At 39.7% G+C, this 19334-nt stretch overlaps 2 protein-coding genes and 1 long non-coding RNA gene across 15 annotated transcripts in view; 2 read left to right on the forward strand and 1 right to left on the reverse strand.

Moving 5' to 3' along the window:
• Nucleotides 1-19334, forward strand: part of plscr3b (phospholipid scramblase 3b) — a 482910-nt gene that overhangs the window by 413487 nt on the left and 50089 nt on the right. For 3 of the 5 annotated variants that reach the window (XM_051924894.1, XM_051924895.1, XM_028798419.2), the window contains exon 2: nt 9188-9282. The exons of 1 other annotated variant lie outside the window; for it this stretch is intronic. The gene's annotated coding sequence lies outside the window, so the exon portion shown is untranslated. The remainder of the gene's footprint in view (nt 1-9187; nt 9283-19334) is intronic. One more of the 5 variants, XM_051924893.1, reaches the window with a different exon arrangement.
• The window catches only part of LOC114649013 (zona pellucida sperm-binding protein 3-like), a 238557-nt gene that overhangs the window by 143561 nt on the left and 75662 nt on the right, over nt 1-19334 (reverse strand). The gene's annotated exons all lie outside the window — the stretch shown is intronic.
• Nucleotides 1-19334, forward strand: part of LOC127527164 (uncharacterized) — a 252499-nt gene that overhangs the window by 142516 nt on the left and 90649 nt on the right. The gene's annotated exons all lie outside the window — the stretch shown is intronic.

The raw sequence follows: 19334 nt of genomic DNA on the forward strand, positions 1-19334 counted from the left end.
CACATGTGTTAATATGTATGCTTACACGAACTTAAAAGGTTTAAATAAAACAGAAATATATACCTTTTATTTTTACTTCCTTAACTTGTGGAGGGTGTATCCTGTAGCAAAGCCCTAACTTTTTTCGTGAAAGCCCGTTTCAGTCAATAAGTTTTAAAAACAGGTGTAAAGATATTGACAATAAGTTACACAAACCCACCAAGACATGGAATCGTTTAAATCAAGGCGCGAGTCGAAAAACACCATCCCATACTATTAGTTAACGATTAACACATTTCTATATGTATTGTAAGCATACAATATAACTGATAATATGTTGTGCTTATTTATCTGGTGTACCGACATTTTTGCGTGTTTAATGGCTGAAATCTAACGTGGTTTGTGCCCTTCAGAATGAAAACAGTTAGCATTTATCTATAATAATAAAAGGCAAAGCCCTCACTGACTGACTGACTCACTGACTCACTCATCACTAATTCTCCAACTTCCCGTGTAGGTGGAAGGCTGAAATTTGGCAGGCTCATTCCTTACAGCTTACTTACAAAAGTTAGGCAGGTTTCATTTCGAAATTCAAAGCGTAATGGTCATAACTGGAACATATTTTTTGTCCATACACTGTAATGGAGGAGGCGGAGTCACGTATCGCATCATCACGCCTCCTACGTAATCACGTGAACTAAAAACAAGGAAGAGATTTACAGCACGAGTCACACGCGGGAACGAAGGTAAATGACGTTAATTTTTGACTGTCTTTTAATACTGTGTAAGCATACATATTAACACATGTGCAATTAAACGTGTGCATTTACGGGGTGATTTCTCAGGCTTAAAAGCTCACCTTTTATCAAACGCGGGAACAAAGGTAACTGACGTTGTTGAGTGTCTTTTAATACTGTGTAACCATACATATTAACACATGTGCAATTAAACGTGTGCATTTACGGGCTGATTTCTCAGGCTTAAAAGCTCGCCTTTTACTAAAAAGGTAAATGCAAAACTATTTTCAATCAGTTTATTGAAACGCTCCCGTTAAGGATTGCAATAACATATTCGCGAGATAAAAGAACGAAGTAGGGGGAAATGGAGGAAGAGCCGCGAACAGCTAAGAGCAAAAAATTAATTAAACAATTGAGAACGGAGCGAGTTAAGCATACAAGCATGTTCATAAGGGAAAGAAAGCACGGTGTAAAACGTAAGTTTAAATTAAGTTTATAGAAACGCTCCCGCTGCGGATTGCAATAACATATTCGCGAGATAAAAGTTTAATGAGAACACACGTGGTATAAACGAACCACACGCCGTGGCGCAACGTTAGGGGCAACAGTTTCAACCATTCTATGATCTGCTTCTCGCAACTAAAAGACGGCACATGGCGGATGTTAGCTGACTTGCTGACCGCAACGTTAGGGGCTTCAACTATGGCGCTGACGCCATATCTCAGTGCCAACACTTTGCAGACTGTACTTAAAAGACACGCCCTCCTCACTGGACAGTTAAAAACACCAATCAAACTAACGATGACATCAAGTATTACCCAATCAAAAGTAGGAAAGGAGGCATCTTCATAAAATGCGTGTGGGATGATTTGCATGAGACGCTGCTTTAAAAAAAAAATGATAAAAAAAATACGGGATAAATCCAGTCCAGTATTGATTCAAAACGGGACGCGCAATTTCATTCTCAAACGCGGCACGATTCCGTATTTTAAAGGACGGGTGGCAACCCTACAGTGCCAGGTAACCACCTATACAATCACATTGTGATTCAGACTAGGAATGCAATGAATGTAATTACCCCGATCTACATACAAGGCGAAAGACTTGCAACATTCAAAGATGATGGTTTGGGATAAGTACACCATACAACATAAAAGACCTTATGAAGCCTTGAACCGAAAAAAGCAAGATCTCAGAGATCGTAAAAAAAAAAATAGGAGGTAATGTCGTTTTACTCGCTGTACATTTTAGTCAAACATTACCAGTTATTCCACGAGGAAGACCAGCAGATCAACTCAACGCGTGTTTAAAATCCATGCTTCTCCCACGCTCGGTTATATGTCGCGTGTTCTCGGGTAGGTGCACCAAAAAATGTATACATTTAAGCATGTAATGGGCAAACAAAAAATGAGGTATACCCGAAGGCACTGCAGTAGTACTTAATGTAACTTTACTTCTTAAATGTTAATGTTTTACTGTTTAATAATTTATACGCTTCTTATATGTTGTTCAAATTCTTTTATCAAAATACCACTGACAGCGCAATGCACGATAACATGGAGTGAATACACCATACGCATCCGCCCACGGCTGCCCTGCTGTGCGCAGATAGGAGTTGATTCTACAATAAAATAAAATAAACATAAAAAGAGTAAAACAATCATCACCCATAAAGCGGATAGTAGATGTGACGTACTATATGTGTACCACATTTCAAGTGTATAGGTGAAACGGTTTGCGAGCTACAGGTCATTTAAAATCCTGGACAGACACACAAATTGCCACGGTAGCAAATTACAGAAGAAGATTTTACTGTTTAATAATTTATATTTATATGAAATGTGCTTCTTATATATTACTTCATATTCTCATATGATAATGATGTTAATGTTTATATTGATTTCTGTGTTATTAAAACTGCATGTATGTGTGTATATGTATATATATATATATATATATATATATATATATATATATATATATATATATATATATATATATATATATATACTAGCAAAATACCCGCGCTTCGCAGCGGAGAAGTACTGTGTTAAAGAGGTTATGAAAAAAAAAGGAAACATTTTAAAAATAACGTAACATGATTGTCAATGAAAGCCCGTTTCACTCAGTAAGTCTTATGTGTGTGTTTATGTATGTGTGTATATATATGTAGATGTGTATATGTAGATATGTATATATATGTATATGTATATAAATGTTTATGTGTGTGTGTATATTATATATATAATATATATATATATATATACTAGCAAAATACCCGCGCTTCGCAGCGGAGAAGTAGTGTGTTAAAGAGGTTATGAAAAAAAAAAAGGAAACATTTTATAAATAACGTAACATGATTGTCAATGTAATTGTGTTGTCATTGTTATAACTGTTGCTGTCTTTTATATATATATATATATATATATATTATATATATATATATATATATATATATATATATATAATATACACACACACATAAACATTTATATACATATACATATATATACATATCTACATATACACATCTACATATATATATACACACACACATAAACACACACATAAGACTTACTGAGTGAAACGGGCTTTCATTGACAATCATGTTACGTTATTTTTAAAATGTTTCCTTTTTTTTTCATAACCTCTTTAACACACTACTTCTCCGCTGCGAAGCGCGGGTATTTTGCTAGTCTTTTTAATAAAAGGCGAGCTTTTAAGCCTGAGAAATCACCCCGTAAATGCACATGTTTAATTGCACGTGTTAATATGTATGCTTACACAGTATTAAAAGACACTCAACAACGTCATTTACCTTTGTTCCCGCGTTTGATAAAAGGCGAGCTTTTAAGCCTGAGAAATCACCCCGTAAATGCACACGTTTAATTGCACATGTGTTAATATGTATGCTTACACAGTATTAAAAGACACTCAAAAATTAACGTCATTTACCTTCGTTCCTGCGTTTGACTCGTACTGTAAATCTCTTCCTTGTTTTTAGTTCACATGATTACGTAGGAGGCGTGATGATGCGATACGTGACTCCGCCTCCTCCATTAGAGTATATGGACAAAAAACAGGTTCCAGTTATGACCATTACACGTAGAATTTCGAAATGAAACCTGCCTAACTTTTGTAAGTAAGCTGTAAGGAATGAGCCTGCCAAATTTCAGCCTTCTACCTACACGGGAAGTTGGAGAATTAGTGATGAGTGAGTCAGTCAGTCAGTGAGTCAGTCAGTGAGGGCTTTGCCTTTTATTAGTATAGATAATAAATAATAATAATTCATTACATTTATATAGCGCTTTTTTCAGTACTTAAAGCACTAAAATAGTGAGTGATACTTAGCTGATAGCAGTGTAGAAGCAGCACAGCACAACGGAGCCGGTAGGACAGGCGGGTGTGGTAGCGTAGGTGAGCGGCGATAGCAAGCAGCAGGAGGAGGAAGCAGGATTTGGATGTTCAATACACAACCATAAACAGTAACGCTTGGTAATTTCAGGCTTGATCGCCCCGGAGCCATAAGCCATAAACCAGGTTAGTATGAACATTAGATCAGTTCCCGGTCGTAGGGTACTGTAAGATGAAACGGGAGCAGATCAGCATAGCGAATATAATCATGGAGACGGATCATCTCGAGGTGCTAGATCGCCAGGTACAAAGAAATGTTCGTAGGTCTCGTCCCGTGATCCACAGACTCAGCTGTTCCCAGTAAAGTGGAGTCCATAAAATCTGTAAATATTAAGCCAAATCCATGCAATTCGAGTCGGCTGTATCCACGAACTATACGTACAATAAACAAAATAAAACAAGAGTAAAAAAGTGCAGAATTAAGGCGAATTTTGCGAAAAGTGTTATTAACAGGGAGGAGCGGCAACAACAAGTGTGCACCAGCGTCCCCTCACCTGCTATAATAAAGCAGTTATAATAAAGAAGTTTAGTAGACTTTTACTTTATCTCATTTAGTGTTCTTCCCGGCGGTGTTGCCGTTTTTTAGTGTTAGTGTCTACTTAGTGTTTGTGTTTAGTGTTATGGAAGGAGTGATCTTACCACTGTCAGATTTTGCAATGAATGAGTTGGTAAATAATGATTATTTATCAACCGATCACATGAGCAAATTCAACGAAATTTTAGCTGCGCATACAATTTTCCAACCTCAATAGGTTTTGCTAATGTGGACTCTTGACATACCTATAATGCCCATTCCACAAAATGCAAAACATATTCAAATATTACCTTCTGCAGCTACTGAACGAGTGACTCACTGGGTGTGTACCTATTATGATGGTGCTGTTATTCATGTTTATGACAGTTTAAACGCTGATAAAAATTCAACCTCACCGAAGAGCAGCTTCGTTTCCTTCATGCTTTGTTTCCTTACAAACCTCCCATAGTTTATGAAGACGCACAGCAACAATTAAATCATACAGATTCTGGTGTATTCTCAATTGCATTTGCTGTGTGTATTTCTTTAGGTATTGACCCAAGTGATCAAGTTTTTACTATTTCTTCAATGCGAAATCACTTACAAATAATTTTTGTTACTCGCCAATTGCTTCCACTCCCTGTCGAAAGTAGCCGACGGGCGACACCAGTTACAAGTATTCAGTGCGTTCAAAGACCTGTATGAAGTATGGCCACTAACACAGTCACTCATAAAAGGGGTGATGACTCGGTGCAGGAAATGGGTATTGAAACTACCTTGGAAGACATGCAATCAACGAGGTGATTTAAACGGATCTCAAGAGAGGTCTTCTAGGTTGGAAAAAAAGCGCTTGGCTGCCAAAACCGTATATAAATATATATATATATATATATATATATATATATATATATACACACACACACACACATCTGTATAAATAAAAATGTAAATGTTCATTTGTTCAAAACCTTAAATCTCCAAAAGTTCTTCACCGATTGCTTTGAAATTTTGACACAACGTTGCATTCGATCGCGCGTGTTTTTATATACATATTATATAGATGTCACACCTGTGACAGGTAAAAACATGCTTTTTTGAAAACACAGCGCCATCTGTTGGACGTAAAAGCAACACACGCTATACTAAATATTTTACGAATCTATTTCAATGTTTCGATCAAATATATTTGTAAGTACGTGAATAAAGGCAGAGACATGGCAGTTTTTGGCGTGCAACCAGAAAGAATTGATAGGAATGCGGTCATACATATCGATGAAATCGCACAGTATTAGGCTGGAAGATACATAAGCAGCAATGAAGCTGTATGGCGAATTCTTTCATTTCCCATACATGAACGAAGTCCAGATGTTGTCCTTTTTCTAGATGTACTGCTAAGTGAACAACGCGTTTATTTCACAGCTGCAAATGTGCAACAAATAGCCCTGAATCCACCAGCTACAACGTTAACTGCTTTCTTTACGTTATGTCAAAATGACATGTTTGCGAAAACACTGCTGTATTCGGAAGTGCCTATGTATTACACATGGAATGTGAGTAGAAAATCATTTGAACAACGCAAATGAGGAGAGCAAGTCGAAGGACAACCTGCCATATTCAAAGAAACTACGATAGGCAGACTGTACACCGTGCATCCCAATCAAGATGAATACTTCTTTGTTCACATGCTGTTAGTAAATTTGCCCGGTCCAACGTCTTTCCAGCAATTGAGAATTGTCAACGGCATTACACATGCCACTTTCCGAAGTACATGTCAAGCTCTGAATTTATTGGAGAACGACCGACACTGGGATGTATGCATTAATGACGTGTGCAACACGTCACATCCAAATCAAATTCGTGTATTGTTTGCAATCATATTGACCGCCTGCTCTCCTTCATCTCCAACACAGTTATGGGAGAAATATAAATCGCACATGGCTGAAGATATTTTCTGTTGAATACGCAAGTAAAATTCAAATATAAACATGGATTTCACAGCAGAAATCTACAACTAAGCGTTGATAATGATTGAAGATTTCTGCTTAGAAATCGCGAACAAAGTTCTCAATCAATTGGGAATGCCATCACTAAATCGATCTGCTGCTGCTTCATTCGATGTAGAATTGCGTCGTGAACAAAATTACAACACGGGTGATCTTTTATCGTATGTGCAATCAAATATTCCTAAGCTAACGCTTCAGGAAAAAGGCATTTACGATCAAATAATGCAAACTGTCAATAACGGGGTTGGAGAAATCTGGAAATTGGGAACGGAAAGGTGCCGGTTGATCTGACCTCAAGACGAATTTCATTGCCTCATAACTTCTGCAATTTAGTGACGTCAAAAGAAGAATTGGTTGAAAAAGTATTTCCCAAAATTGAAACCAATTATAAGAATCATGATTGGCTGAGTGAATGAGCTATTCTTGCGGCCAAAAACAAAGACGTCTACGAACTTAACAATATTATTCAGTCTAACATTCTGCACAGACAATGGAACAACAAAAAATATTGTATACCCACAAGCATTGTGAAGTTAAACATACTAGAAACGTGAGCTTTCTCTTTTCTTTCTTTTCCATTTAACCAGACTGAGCCACAGCAACGTGTGGCCGGGTACAGCTATATATATAATATATATATATATATACACACATACACACATATATACAGTATACATATACATCTATACTAATAAAAGGCAAAACCCTCACTGACTCACTCATCACTAACTCTCCAACTTCCCGTGTACGTAGAAGGCTGGAATTTGGCAGGCTCATTCCTTCCAGCTTACTTACAAAAGTTAAGCAGGTTTCATTTAGAAATTCTACACGTAACGGTCATAACGGTCGACAATGTCCACCATGTTAAACTTTCTTATTTATGGCCCCATTTTCACGAAATCTGGTAGGCGGCTTCCCTGCGCTAACTGAAACCAATGTACGTACTTATTTTGGTGGTGTGACACCATTGTCGGCCGCCATATTGAACTTTCCAACGTTCTTTGTTACTTAATGGGCCCATCTTCAAGAAATTTGGTACGCAGGTTCCCAACGCTAACTGAATCCTACTTACGTACATATATACGTCCATAGCCTGCAGCTCGGTCCACACTCTGAATCCTCCAGGCATTCCTGAGCATAATCTAATTTTGATGATTGGGGCACCAATAATGTTACTGAGAAAATTACAGCCACCGAAACTATGTAATGGCACGAGACTTCAGGTGACATGCCTGCAAAAGAACCTAATTGAGGCAACTATTTTTACTGGCGGTGGCTCAGGGGAGAGAGTTTTTATTCCTCACATTCCCGTTATACCCTCTGATCTCCCATTTCAATTCAAACGCCTCCAATTTCCAGTAAGGCTCTGCTTCGCAATGACAATTAATAAGTCTCAGGGACAGACCCTACAAAAGGTTGGCATAGATTTGAGGCAAGATTGCTTTTCTTACTTAATCATTTGGCTGTGGTTCCTGACTGGGTTTATGAAGAACTTATAGTGTTACTTGTATATTTGTTTAAGAAAATGAGAATGTCGGCACTTCTGCTGAAGCTCAGACATCTCTGCTCTTTGATAGTATTCCATTCACTCACTGGGTATAGACATAGATGTGTAATTTGACCAGAGAAGCAACCATTGGGAATTTCTCAGTTTTCTGTGTCCATCATGCTAGAAGCCTGCTTTGTAAGAGTAGATGTGAATCTACTGCTGTATAATTCTACCTCTATTTCGGAGCTGTATTAATCAAAGATACATACAGTAGATACCTCAAACACTTGTTTTCACATCCACAGCTTGTGAGCCTGCTGCTTCTAGTTGTGTTTGAGTACTGTATACTGTATATTGAGAGCTGTTGCAATATGGAATGTTTGCATTTTGGCGGTCCTTTTTGGTTTTAAAACAAGGCTGTGGATACAGTGAAGCATCTATCTGTGCAGCAATGTTGCTCTTCACAGTACTTGACTGAGAATGTGAATCACTTAATTGTGTGCAAAAAACTTAACCAACCCACTTTCATGTACAGCTATATATATCTATGTTGTGTGCCAGGAACTTTTACCTTCACATCATTATACAGATGGTGAATAATGGTTCTGCCAAAGTTCAGTCAGTTTGTCATAGTATACCTTAGTTCTAGTTTTTCAATCAGATTTTGAAGTCCCCTGCTTTAAACAAAGACATTTTCATTTGCCTTTGTGTTTTATTTGAGTCATGTGGTAATGTTATACAATGCCCAATACAAAGGCACGTTTTGTATGGTGAAATTTGATGCAACAAAATAGGGTCTGATGCCTAGTTAAAGGTGTTCATTGTTTACAAATTTATTTAACCTAATGTTGCAGTTTTCTTTTTCATTTTTTTTATTATACTACTTACATAGTCATTTGTTATAGCATAAGGATTTATGCTCATTGGAAGTATTCATTTAAATGTCTTTGCATTATTTATAGTACAGTATTTTTTTTGTAGGTCTTATAATAAAACCCCCCGGTCTAAAGTTTCAAGCTGAGAAGTTTTTTTTGTGCTTTACCCCCTGCAGACTTTGCTGAATTAGTTGAAGAGCTGATTGCCATTGTGCATCAGATAGCTGAGGTCACAGACTCTACAAACTGAAGAGCTGTATTGTCTGCTACAGTAAGTTGGAACCCTGGCTTATTTTTAGGTGTGAACAGCACCTTTTGTGATAGTCCTTTCTGCTCTCATGAAACGGCTCAGCCCAGAGTGGAACAATTTTGTGAAAATGAGGCACACTTGTTCATCAGGGAAATTTTTCAAGACAGTTCACTTTTTGTTGATTTCTCAAACACATCACGTTGTACAAAGCTTTATTAATTTTAAAATCTTCCATTGATTAGCATTGGTGAATTTGAAAACTCCTCTGTCTTAATGCAGTGAAATATTCTGGGAGACTTCAAAAATATTTTCGCTGCAGGTTGAAGACTGAAGTAATTATTCACACAGGAAGGTGCAGCTCTCCTTAGTGATATAAAGATAGCATGGCCTTAGAAAGGAAACTGCAGTTTACATACAGGCAGAAAATCAGGGACCTTTTTAGGTGCTTTTCTTTTATCTTAAAGTAGTGATTTTATGCTGGTATTGTTCATTTTACTTTTATAGTTACTTTGGTAATTTCAATTTATTTTTTACAATGAGTTTAGTGGATATCTTAACTGGTATGGTATTGTTACTAAGGTTAGGGGTTGCGACAGCAGATCATCTTCTTCCATATCTTTCTGTCCTCTGCATCTTGTTCTGTTACATCACCTGCATGTCCTCTCTCACCACATCCATAAACCTTCTCTTAGGCCTTCCTCTTTTTCTCTTGCCTGGCAGCTCTATCCTTAGCATCCTTCACCCAATATACTCAGCATCTCTCCTCTGCACATGTCCAAACCAACGTAATCTCACCTCTGTGACTTTGTCTCCCAACCGACCAACCTGAGCTGACCCTTTATTGTCCTCATTTCTAATCCTGTCCATCCTCGTCACACCCAATGCAAATCTTAGCATCTTTAACTCTGCCACCTCCAGCTGTGTCTCCTGCTTTCTGGTCAGTGCCACCGTCTCCAACCCATATAATATAGCTGGTCTCACTACCGTCCTATAGACCTTCCCTTTCACTCTTGCTGATATCAGTCTGTCACAAATCACTCCTGACACTCTTCTCCATCCATTCCACCCTGCCTGCACTCTTTTTCACCTCTCTTCCACAATCCCCATTACTCTGTACTGTTGATCCCAAGTATTTAAACTCATCCACCTTCGCCAACTCTACTCCCTTCATCCTCACCATTCCACTGACCTCCCTCTCATTTACACATATGCATTCTGTCTTGTTCCTACTGACCTTCATTCCTCTCCTCTCTAGAGCATATCTCCACCTCTCCAGGGTCTCCTCAACTTGCTCCCTACTCTTGCTACAGATCACAATGTTATCAGCAAACATCATAGTCCACGGGGACTCCTGTCTAATCTCGTCTGTCAACCTGTCCATCACCATTGCAAATAAGAAATAAGATCCCCGATGTAATCCCACCTCCACCTTGAATGCATCCGTCACTCCTACCGCAGACCTCACCACTGTCAAACACTTCCCTCGTACATATCTTGTACAACTCTTACATACTTCTCTGACACTTACATACCACAACTCCTCTCAATGCACCCTGTCATATGCTTTCTCCAGGTCCACAAAGACACAATGCAACTCCTTCTGGCTTTCTCTATAATTCTCCATCAACACCTTCTGAGCAAACATCGCATTTGTGGTGCTCTTTCTTGGCATGAAACCATACTGCTGCTCACTAATCATCACCTCACTTCTTAACCTAGCTTCCACTACTCTTTCCCATAACTTCATGCTGTGGCTCATCAATTTTATCCCCCTGTAGTTACTACAGTTCTGCACATCCCCCTTTTTCTTAAATATCAGCACCAGTATACTTCTTCTCCACTCCTGAGGCATCCTCTCACTTTCCAAGATTCCATTAAACAATCTGGTTAAAACTCCACTGACATCTCTCCTAAACACCTCCATGCTTCCACAGGTATGTCATCTGGACCAACGGCTTTTCCATTCTTCATCCTCTTCATAGCTGTCCTTACTTCCTCCTTGCTAATCCGTTGCACTTCCTGATTCACTATCTCCACATCATCCAACCTCTTCTGTCTCTCTCGTTCTCTTCATTCATCAGCCTCTCAAAGTACTCTTTCCATCTGCTCAACACACTCTCCTCGCTTGTGAGTACATTTCCATCTTTATCCTATATTACCCTAACCTGCTGCACATCTTTCCCAGTTCGGTCCCTCTGTCTAGCCAATCGGTACAGGTCCTCTTCTTCCTCTTTAGTGTCCAATCTCTCATACAACTCATCATACGCTTTTTCTTTAGCCTTCTCCACCTCTCTCTTCACCTTGCACCTTATCTCCTTGTACTGGTGTCTACTTTCTGCATCTCTCTGACTATCCCACTTCTTCTTTGCCATCCTCTTCCTCTGTATACTCTCCTGTACTTCCCCATTCCACCACCAGGTTTCCTTTTCCTCCTTCCTCTGTCCAAATGTCACGCCAAGCACTCTTCTTGCTGTCACCCTTACTGCATCTGTTGTGGTTTTCCAACTGTCTGGTAATTTTTCACTACCACCCAGTGCATATTTCACCTTCTCCCTAAACTCAGCCTTTCAGTCTTCCTTTTTCAACTTCCACCATTTGATCCTTGGCTCTGCCCTCACTCTCTTCCTCTTCTTGATCTCCAACGTCATCTTACAGACCACCATCCTGTGCTGCTTAACTACACTCCCCTGCCACTACTTTGCAGTCTTCAATCTCCTTCAGATTGACTCTTCTGCATAGGATGTAATCTACCTGTGTGCATCTTCCTCCACTCTTGTATGTCACCCTATGTTCCTCCCTCTTCTTAAAATACGTATTCACCACAGCCATGTCCATCCTTTTGGCAAAATCTACTATCCTCTGACCTTCTTCGTTTCTCTCCTTGACACCATACCTACCCATCACCACCTCGTCTCCTCTGTTCCCTTCACCAACATATCCACTGAAATCCGCTCCAATCACCACTTTCTGTCCCTTGAGTACACTGTTCATCACTTCATCCAACTCACTCCAAAAATCTTCTTTCTCGTCTATTGCATACCCAACTTGCGGAGCATATGCACTAACAACATTCATCATCACACCTACAGTTTCCAGCTTCATAATCATTACTCTGTCTGACACTGTTTTCACCTCCAGAACACTCTTGACATACTGTTCCTTCAGAATAACCCCTACTCCATTTCTCCTCCTATCCACACCATGATAGAACAATTTGAATCCACCTCCGATCCACCTGGACTTACTCCCCTTCCATTTAGTCTGTTGCACACACAATATATCAACCTTCCTTCTCTCCATCATATCTGCTAACTCTCTCCCCTTACCAGTCATACTGCCAACATTCAAAGTTCCCACCCTCAGCTCCACTCTCTCTACCTTCCTCCTCTCCTCCTGCCTCTGGACATGTCCAATCCCCCCCCACACACACACTCTTCTTTTCCTTCTTCTTCTTCTTCGGCCAACACTAGCCCAATTTCCGCCAACACCCTGTTGACTAACAGTAGTGGTGGCGGTCGTTGATAACCCGGGGCTCAACCGATCTGGTATGGAAATTTGCATTGTTGTCCGCATATTGATTTGGCAAAATTTTACACCAGATACCCTTCCTGACGTAACCCTCCCCATTTATCCGGGCTTGGAACCGGCACAAAGAAACACACTGGTTTGTGCATCCCCTGTGGCTGGGTTAAATTGTGTTTGCTACACTAAATACCTGTTGGGTGATTTTTGTGGTTTTAGTTTTTTTTGTGATTCCTTTATCGAGAACATAAACAGGGAAAAAAGCATACAGTTAGTCAAAGGCCTTCCACGATTAATAACAGCACATCAATTGATGCCATTTTCACAACACTTGAATTGGAATCTTCTGTGTATGTAAGATGTTGAGCTGCCACAAGCATATTAGTGCTCCATTTTTCACTACCTGACACTGTGAAGTGATGCTGAAATGCAGGTATTTAATACAGTCTACTAATGCATGTAATTGAATGCTGTTATCACTGTTATAAAGTATTTAGTAAACAATAATGTAACTGACACTTTGAGGTAATCAAAAAAATGTAAAATGCACCAACACTTACATCTGTTAACTTAGTCCCTGAAAGCTCGTGAATGTTATGCCATCTGTTCATTTTCTAACTAATTTTATTAATGCAGTGGTCAACATAAATACTTGGTATCTGCATGTATTCTTGAGTCAAGATATTTAAATAGTACCTGGAAGCGTCCAAAGGCACTTTTTTTTCTTTCTTTCTTTTTCATTGTTCTTTTCTAAATGACCACACAGTTCGTTGCTTGCTGATGCTTGCTCCACTGGGCTGTACATCTTTTCTGACATTTTGTGCACACTTTTATCGATGTATTTTATTTTGATTTGATGCTGGGACATTTGCAATCACAGTATAATTAAATGTTTTGATGGTTTGGGTAAATACCAGTGTAGTGCATTTGTAGGTGCTTTTCAAGCTGAAAGGTTTTTTTTTATCAAATAGACTGCAAATTAATTTTGTACACTGAAGTGCCTCTTATCTGTTGAAAATCTTGTTAATATTGTGCTTCACAAATAGATTTGATTTCAGGTATTCAGTTCTCTTTAACTAATAGAAGTACAGCTTCTTTTTCCCTCACTCATTTTTTCACTGTGCCAACATAGGCAAGTGAACAAGGCACAAGATGTAGCTTCTTCATCTCTTTTCTCCTCCCGTTTGCAACTAACCAATCCGGTTGAAGTGCACATTACAGTACGACTGTAAATTTGGATTAAATAACGTCAGTAAAGACATGGGGGAAGATTTCCTTTACTGTATTCCTGCTCACTGGCTAGCTTTGCTCCCATGTGTTTTCAAAATCCTGGATTTAAATCAAAGCATGTTCAGTATCAACCTACAGCCTGGAGAACTGCAAGCTCCTTTAATGGGCAATTCAAATTTGGTCATGTATGAGTGAACTTTCTGTGGGATGGGTCTAAAAAGATGTTAACGTAAACAGCTTCATGAAATGTGTGAATGTAATCTTTGTTTTTGGTTCTATTCTATTTTCTTTGTTAAAGTGGAATATGTAAGGTGCTATGTAAAATTAAATGTTGCCTTGCTAGCTGCTTTAAGTGAGTTTTTTGTTTTGACAAGAATCATTGCAACTTCGAATTCAGCTTTATTGCCCCTGCAGGCATGTGACTTGTGTATCAGACCCTTTCAACACTCCTTTATACTTCTGAGCATCTCTGCATCACAAGATTATTTTTCCCAGTTTTACTTCTTGTCTGCATAGCTAATGGTAGTTCACTTGTTTTGATTAGTGATGGAGTTTGGAGGTTGTGGGGATTGTGGTGCTGGGGTGCCACACCCTTGTGCCTATCCACAGCTTTTGGGCATTATTTATTATTTTACGAGTGAAGGTGATATCTACCAGTGCTGCTACTCCTTTTTCCTGATTAAAACAGTACAGTACTGTCATTTGAAGCCTGCCTGACTTAAACAAGGAAAGGTGCTCTAGGGGTGAACAATTTGGAAACTGGAGATATGTGAGGTTATATCATTCTTGGTCATAGGGTTAAGTGATGCCTTCCAGAGATTTCCTCCGGCCCCACCAGCAGATCTTCAGGCAGCTTCTCCATCCATCCATCCATTTTCCAACCCGCTGAATCCGAATACAGGGTCACGGGGGTCTGCTGGAGCCAATCCCAGCCAACACAGGGCACAAGGCAGGAACCAATCCCGGGCAGGGTGCCAACCCACCGCAGAGGCAGCTTCTCATTGATAATAATTAATAATTCTTTACATTTATATAGTGATTTTCTAACTACTCACGGTACTTTTCATGGTGAGTGGGGAGCCACTTTAACCACTACCAAAGTGTAGCATCTACCTGGATGATGAGATGGCAGCTATTTTTGTGCCAGTATTCTCACCACACTTTAGCTATTAGGTGGTGAAGTGGTGAGAGAGTGAGACCATTAGAGACAGCAGACAATTGGGTGGGGGAATTAGAATGACTAAGCCATGGAGGGCAGTTTAGCCTGGACATCAAGATACACCCTGATCTTGATGAAGAATCCAGAGATCTTTTATGACCACAGAGAGTCAGGACTTCAATTTTATCTCTCATTTGAAGCCCAGCATCTTTTTAACAGCACAGTGTCCCCGTGACTATACTGAAGTATTTGGATCCACATTCAGACCACATGGTAAAAGCCCACTGCTGGCCTAAACAATATCTCTTCCAACAGCATCCCAAGCTGTTCCTAGTGCTGGATGGGTGTAAACATGCTTAGCTTCAGGTGGATGACCTTTTCTGAAGTGCATGTGGTATGACTAACATGTCTGATTTGTGAGCCAACTAAAATGGCTTCCTTAATTTTGACATCTGTTATTCCTGGAACTGTCAGTCCCAAATATCGAAATCCCTTTACCTCCCTTCTTCATTGCTTTCACTCAGCTTTTCATCAGTATGAGTTTTTATATGAAGAGGTGGTAAAATTATTGTTGGGTTGACAAGTGGTTATTGTGCCACACTTTGTCCTGGAGCCAAATTCTTACAGAGCAGCCAGTTAGTATTTAACTAGGGGGCTCCGCCCCCTGCTCGCTTCACTCGCCAACCCCTGGCGTTGGGGCATGACAAAGAGTGAGATGTATGAATTAGATATAGAATAGTGTGCAGGTTTGGATGATGCCTATATAAATACAAAATAGAGTGTTTGGCATAGAGTAATGTTTTATTGGAATATTTCTCTGTATACAACATTAGTAGTAAAGATGGTGTCTTGTCTTTGAATGAGTCTTCCTTGGCATGGATCATTTTTAACTTTAACTTTAACGTGAGATGAACGTCGAACACATGAGAAGACAACATAAAGTTGTCCATGTCCAAAAACGGGTTCAGAGAGGTAGATGCCAACCTTGTCCATGGTTTGTCCTTGTGATTTGTTGATGGTCATGGCAAATGCAGGTTTAATGGGGAACTGTCGGTGTTTCAATGTAAAAGGTAATTCTAGGTCAGAACTCGTAAGGTCAATTCCAAGAATGAGAACAGTATTGTTAGCATGTGAATCTGAAAGAACTGTTGCTTGAATAACATCGTATGTTATGGTGTTGACGACTAACCGTGTGCCATTGCATAAACCCTGTTTAGTGTTAAGGTTTCTTAATAGCATGATTATTGTTCCGTTTTTAAGGGTAAGGTTGTGTTGTGGTCATCCGTCCGGGTTAATAGTGTTCAAATATTCTAAGGGGAAATTCAGATGTTCATTGTCGTCATCAGAGTCAACTTTGTCAGAGCTTAGAAAGAGCCGTGTCTCTCCAGGAAGTAATGAAATGACCTGGTTATTAATGTGATTAACATGAATATTTTTTGGACATAATATAGTGCGTTGTGTTAACCACATATGCGAAAGCAGTATGGGCCATTGCCTTTTGGTGGCCTGATATGTACTCCGGTAGATGCAAAAGCAAATGAACTATTGTAGGATCTAATGCAGTTCATAAAGTTTTTACTTTCATTCAGGATATGAATGTAAAGGAGGCAGTCTAATCTGCCCCTTTTGACAACAACGTGTAAATTCATTATTTGTATTGCCAGTTGTTTCTTCTGTGAAGTTAAATGAATGACAATGATTGCAAATGACATTCATTAATCCCAATGAATTTTCCTCAATAGTGGACTCATTATTGAAAGCGTTGTCAGCCAACTGGCGTAAGCGTTTAGCAGACGTCTGGCGTTGATGTCTGCGACGGGCATGTTTTGCTTGTGGTGTTTGAGTGCCACGTTGTTGCATGTCCATTATTTGTGACGCGCTATTTTTGATTTTTAATTGATCCGCCTCCGCTTTGCGCAAAGTCCGTTTCACTCTACGTCGTGCATTGTTTGTATCGTGCCTTGTACGTTTTTGTATGTCGGTCAGTTGAGCTTTCTGCTTTTGGAGTCCTGCTTGCTTGTTTTCTGGCCGGTCATATGCGCGTTGCTTTGCTCCCTTTTTTGTATGTCTGAGACGCGAGCTCTTTCTTTTGAAATCGTGCTTGTTTCGATGCAGCACTTTGAGACGCGCGCTGTATGCGTCTACATTCAATGTGTCTGTCCATTTGGGCACGTCTCTGTAACAGGGTTACTTGAGCTTTGCGTTTTTTGATCCGAGACATTTTTTCTCACGTATTTTCCGAAGCGCGTTGTATGCGCCGCCGTGTATTTTTTTGATTTCATTCGTGTTCGTGTGTTTGGTCCCGTTATCCGCTCCGAATCGTTTTGTACCCGTGACCGTGTATGCATGACTTGTTTGTTCCTCAGCGTGCGAAATATGGATAAGTAATAAGGAGGATCGCACTCACTGTTAATATGGAGCCTTTTCTCCAGTTGAACGGTTAATAGTGCTTTATTTTAAGGAGATCCACCTATGCTGCCTAGTGTGAAGGTTTTGAGATGACGTATGTTTAATATGGACGTTTCCTTTAGATATGTGGCTTTGGGTGTCACTTCTTATTGATGGGGGGGTGAGGATTGTTGTTGTGCGAGCGTCTTCTTTCGTTTTGTGTTCCAGGGGCTTGTTGAATCCCCCTCTTTGTGTGTGTCCCGTCCGTTGCTTGTAGGGTGTGTGGGGTGGTTTTGTGTTCTTTTTTTTTGTGTTCCAGGGGCTTGTTAAATCCCCCTCTTGGTGTGTGTCCCGTCCGGTGGCTGTAGGGGGGGGGAGCCTTGCTGTTGTGCGCGAGCGTCTTATTTTTTTTGTGTGCTAGTTTCGTGTGCAATGGGTTTCGTGCGATGCCTGCCTTTGACTACTTTTTTCTTTGCCTTTTCCTTTTTTCTGTGCTTGCGGCGTCTCATTTCTTTGTCCTCTTTTTTTCTTTGCTCACTCCTTTTTTCTATGGTCTTGTCCGCCTCTTGCGGCCCTGTCTTGCGCCTGCGCAGTACGTCTTTTTGCGGCTACGGCCCATGGCCGGATGTCCCTGCGTCCATCCGGTTTAGCATTCTCGGTTAGTAATATGGATATAATGGAACTCTTTTTAGCATGGCTGTCATATTCATAAATGAAACAGTACTTGGTATGTCTAAGCTGCATTATTAGTTGTAGTTTCACTACTTTTAGATCTACCAGTTGTAGTTTTACTATATTGTACAGTATGTTTCTAATATGAGAAGAAGTCACAAAAAAAGAGATTATAATAAAAGGTTATATGATCTGAAAATGTTGAAGTGATTTTTGTGATCAACAGACCAAAATCCTTAAGATTCACCAAAAAGAGTTCAGTGACCAGTGTTATTAGCCTTTGTAGTAGGCACAGGGGTCGGTTGAACTAGTATTCCTCCTAATTAGACTCGGAAATGGAAGATATGCCACTGTATACTGCCTCTTTGTGCCATGGGGTTTCTGGGTAATGACTCTTGTTTTTCTTGTAAATCTACTTAAGTGATCCCACCAGAGTTTCCCAAGGCCAGGCAGGTGGCGCACTCTACAGCTGCATGCTGGATAAATAAAACTACGTGCAACATCATTTTGGCTCCCAGACAGCTAGATTGCTGGGCATCTGTCATGAAAAAAACATGTTCATTTTCTTCTAAAATCCAATTACATGCTGAACTAAAAGCTATCCCAGCAACATGATGCCCAAGTCAGGAATCAATCCCGGATTGAATGCCAGTCTATCACCAAGCACCCGCAGGATCTGGGCTAGAAATAGAACAGGAGTTTCCTGTAATAGTTGGGTATCATAATTAATTATGCCTCCTTGAATTTATGTAATGAATCTAGGGCATAGCATGGCAAGGTGTATTAAATCACAAATAAAAATGTGAAAACTCTATCCAGGTGAGGATCAAGCAGTGAATTTAACCTTGGAACCTTTGTGAAGGTATGAGGCAGCCGCTAATGAAAAACACAAACATTGAATCTTTATTTTATTTAGAACCTTTCACAAATCACACTGTTACAATGTGCTTCATAAATCAACAACGGTGTACAAAAACACAGAGGATGGCAGGCACTTGAGCATAGTTCCCTGGAGGTTTTGGACAGCCACTCATAAATCATTAGTAATTCTTTATATAGCTCATCATCACAAAGTAAACAAGAGTGTGCAAAATCTGTACTG

The sequence above is a fragment of the Erpetoichthys calabaricus genome, chromosome 3 (genome assembly GCF_900747795.2).
Source record: "Erpetoichthys calabaricus chromosome 3, fErpCal1.3, whole genome shotgun sequence".
Classification (NCBI taxonomy): domain Eukaryota; kingdom Metazoa; phylum Chordata; class Cladistia; order Polypteriformes; family Polypteridae; genus Erpetoichthys; species Erpetoichthys calabaricus.